The following is a 4,215-nucleotide window of genomic DNA, read 5'->3' as shown; positions in this document are numbered from 1 at the left end:
ATTCCCTATCTATCTGAACCTAATCCTGATTTGCAATTATCTTGTTATGCATTGAAGTTGAACTCATAGATACCATATACATACTTGGACTGTCTTTCACATTTTTACCACCCTTGTCATTCCAAGTAGCTGATTCCCATCTTTGGAACAGTTCCCCGCACCATTAACCAACCCTTCTTTCAAGCCAATTGTATTCTTGAGTGTCAGGCCTTTTTCCGATTTGAGCTTGTTAGAAAGTGTTAGGTTCTAACCGACAAGAGTAGGATCCTGTGTAGTTCTAGTTCGCGTTATCCGGACTAGTAGGACTAGGTGAGAACTCGATTTTGGATATTGGGTATGGATTTGTGCAGAAAAGTGAAGTATAAAAAAAAACGGAGAGTAAAGGGTAGAACGTCTTTAGGAGGGGGATGTGTTTACAAAGTTTACAAGTCTAGTAAAGGATTTGGGTTGAGCAAAATAACGAGTTATTGGTTTTGGGCATGAAATAAAAAGATTAGACAAAGAAAATAAAGTAAAAATGCTGAATATGTCTAGAGTTCTTAGAAGAAAAGAAAAAGAACCATAGTGATAATAAAGATTTCTCAATCCGCTAGAATGATAAGAAGTGAACTCCTCCTAAGACCACATGTAAAGAGTGAAAGAATGGGTTTGAGATGGTGTTTCTGATGAAGGGTAGAGATAGGACCAACTTCGGTTTGGAACGTTCTTTGGGTAGACATGACGCTGCTCTTGTATGTATCAGTTGGTTTCAACCTTTAGCCTTCTCTTAAGCTCAACTTCTTTTCGTGAGAGAACATTGTTCTGAATTGATAAAACCACCTGAGAAGGAGACCATCTATGTCTCTGACCTTTTACCCTAGCCAAATGAGTTCAATGACATTGTTTAGCTTGATTCACGGTTCTCTGTTAATGAATGTTAAAGGGAATGATTGATAGGATTGCATGTGTAGATTAAAGAAATAAAGTTCCTTCACCACGCATCATAGAACTAAAAACCAGGACCTTGATTCTAACTACTCTATTCAGCATGTTCTATGTTCTGAGACCCCATCTTCACACGTCTTCTCCATACTTCGTTCTTGATCGTTTGCTTGAGGGCAAGCAAAGAATAAGTTTGGGGGAGTTGATATGTTTATATTTTGTCTCTCCTTAGCATATATTTAAAATGCATTTAGCTAGGATAACCCATTGTTTTGCTTCATTTTCTAGTCCTTTCTATACACTTTGCATGTTTAGGTAGTTCTTGCATCATCCTTGCATACATTGTGTATTTTGGAGTATTTCAGGTATTTAGGAGACGTTGGAAGCCATTCTCGTCCGAGCCATTGTCGTCCGAGCCATCTCCGGGAAGCGTCAACCAAGCCATCCGTTCGAGCCGTTCCACTCGAGTGGGATTTAGCTTTCGAAGTCTTCATCAAAGTTGTAGGGAATTGAGTTATATTTCCAACGCCGTTTATTTCAAACCAATCGGAGGTGTGGTTCAAGAGTTATCATCGTTTTAGTGAATGCGTATACACCACGCTCGAGCTATGCTCTCCCGCCACGCACTCCAGCTTGTTTGATCGAGCCATGCTCTCCCGCCACGCACTCCAGCTTGTCTGATCGAGCCATGCTCCCCCGCCACGNATAGAACTAAAAACCAGGACCTTGATTCTAACTACTCTATTCAGCATGTTCTATGTTCTGAGACCCCATCTTCACACGTCTTCTCCATACTTCGTTCTTGATCGTTTGCTTGAGGGCAAGCAAAGAATAAGTTTGGGGGAGTTGATATGTTTATATTTTGTCTCTCCTTAGCATATATTTAAAATGCATTTAGCTAGGATAACCCATTGTTTTGCTTCATTTTCTAGTCCTTTCTATACACTTTGCATGTTTAGGTAGTTCTTGCATCATCCTTGCATACATTGTGTATTTTGGAGTATTTCAGGTATTTAGGAGACGTTGGAAGCCATTCTCGTCCGAGCCATTGTCGTCCGAGCCATCTCCGGGAAGCGTCAACCAAGCCATCCGTTCGAGCCGTTCCACTCGAGTGGGATTTAGCTTTCGAAGTCTTCATCAAAGTTGTAGGGAATTGAGTTATATTTCCAACGCCGTTTATTTCAAACCAATCGGAGGTGTGGTTCAAGAGTTATCATCGTTTTAGTGAATGCGTATACACCACGCTCGAGCTATGCTCTCCCGCCACGCACTCCAGCTTGTTTGATCGAGCCATGCTCTCCCGCCACGCACTCCAGCTTGTCTGATCGAGCCATGCTCCCCCGCCACGCATTCCAGCTTGTTTGATCGAGCCATGCTCCCCCGCCACGCATTCCATTCGACGTGCACGGACTCGATCGCACATGACGGGAAGAAAGACATTTGGTTTCACACGCTTCAGGAGATTACCAAACCGACGCTTTACCTTGTCGTTTTAAGTTTTAGGGCTTTCCATGTTGGACTACTATATATACATTTTGTTAAGTCTTTACTGAGATCGAATCTTTTATCTCATATTGTTTTTCTTCATAGAAGGTTTTTAACCTAGCCACAAAAATACGTTATGAGACTTGTATTCCGATATCGTGGAGATTTATTGAGATTTTGCATTTGATTCCTTCTACAAAGTTGTTCATCTTATATTTCTCTATCTTACTATGCTTGTTTCAATGTTTTCTATGTTTGCATCCTTGATGATGATTTTCGGATCTGAGTAGTGTAGTAGTTCTTGAGGATGGGATAGATTAGGTGGAGGATCTTAGGATGTAGAGTGTTTAAGCTTTGATTGTATGATTCCCTTCTGGACTAGAGTTAGAAATACTAGTTTCTCTCTGATCAATTGGAACTAGGTTTTAGACATTTCCGCACCCAAAAGGTGTTCGATGAAATGTCTGACCAACTAGTGCCAGAGACTTACGTTCCTAGCCTAAGAGATTAGTTGTCTAGGATGTTTGTTGACGTGAATGAACTTGTTTTTCATGCCATGCTTGATCGTGTTTCTCTAGCGAGAGCTAGGTTTGGAAGTGGTTGAGTTTGAGTAGCTTCTGTCAAGAGATTGGATTAACTAAGTTGTGATGTTCATTGTTTAGGGATGGTTTTCTTGTGGTATGTTAAACACTCTATAGACTAGGATACTCCACCGACATCAATTACTCCCATCCTTAGGACTTCTTTCTTTCTGATTTTTATTACATTCCTGAGACTGTTTCGTTTCTTGATTTTTAGTTCATGCTTAGACTCGTCTCCGTTTTCATTCATTTTAGTTTCTCGTCATGCATTCTCGTTTCTAGTTCTGTGACTCATTTCCGTTTTTGTATTGTCATCATTCTAGGACTGTTAGACAAACACTCTACTTGAATTGGCTTGACTTGTGATTTCTTGATTGCATCTTAATTGTTAGTAAAGTTTCCCAACTGGATTGACACCTTAAGTATTACAACTGCATAAGGTTAATTGAACATACTAGGAGATACAAAAATCTTAGTATCAACACTCAAAGCAAACTAATGTTCTCTAGCTCCAACCAACAAACAAGCTATAACCCTAGTAACAATAGCTTTCGAGGCAGAGGACGAGGAAGAGGAGGAAGAGGCTATGAAGGAGGAGGTTATAGAGGACGTGTGAGAGGAAGAAAAAACTCACAGTACAACTCAGAAGATCGATCCAACACTGATCAAAACCAATCGCAAAAGTCAAGGTGTGCTTTCGCTGTGACAAACCTGGTAACTATACCTCACACTGTCCTGAGAGGGTTTAGAAGATTTAAGAAGCAAATAAGGTAGAAACAATGGAAACAGAAGAAGCTGAGAAAGCACTGTTTATGCATGAGATTGTTTTTTTGAATGAAGACAGGATCATACCCATAATATATGGCAAGGAAGATGGAATGTGGTATTTAGAAAATGGAGCTAGTAATCACATGACAGGTCATACGGATTACTTCTCCGAGCTTAGTGAAAATATTGGAGGCAAAGTAAGGTTTGAAGATGGATCATGCGTAGAAATAAAAGGAAAAGGATAGATAATTTTTCAGAGTAAGGGTGAGGAACAGGTTTTGGAGGCTGATATTTACTATATTTCTGACCTCAAAAGCAATATCTTGAGCTTGGGACAAGCTATAGAGGTTGGCGGCGGCGTTCGTATAAAACAAAACTGGTTGACGGTCCATGATCCAAGCGAGAGGATGTTGGTGAATGTTATGAGATCAACAAACATGTTGTATAAAATAAGGCTTAA

The sequence above is a fragment of the Camelina sativa genome, chromosome 6, assembly GCF_000633955.1.
Source record: "Camelina sativa cultivar DH55 chromosome 6, Cs, whole genome shotgun sequence".
In the NCBI taxonomy this organism is placed as follows: domain Eukaryota; kingdom Viridiplantae; phylum Streptophyta; class Magnoliopsida; order Brassicales; family Brassicaceae; genus Camelina; species Camelina sativa.
Note: the sequence above shows the minus strand (reverse complement) of the source record.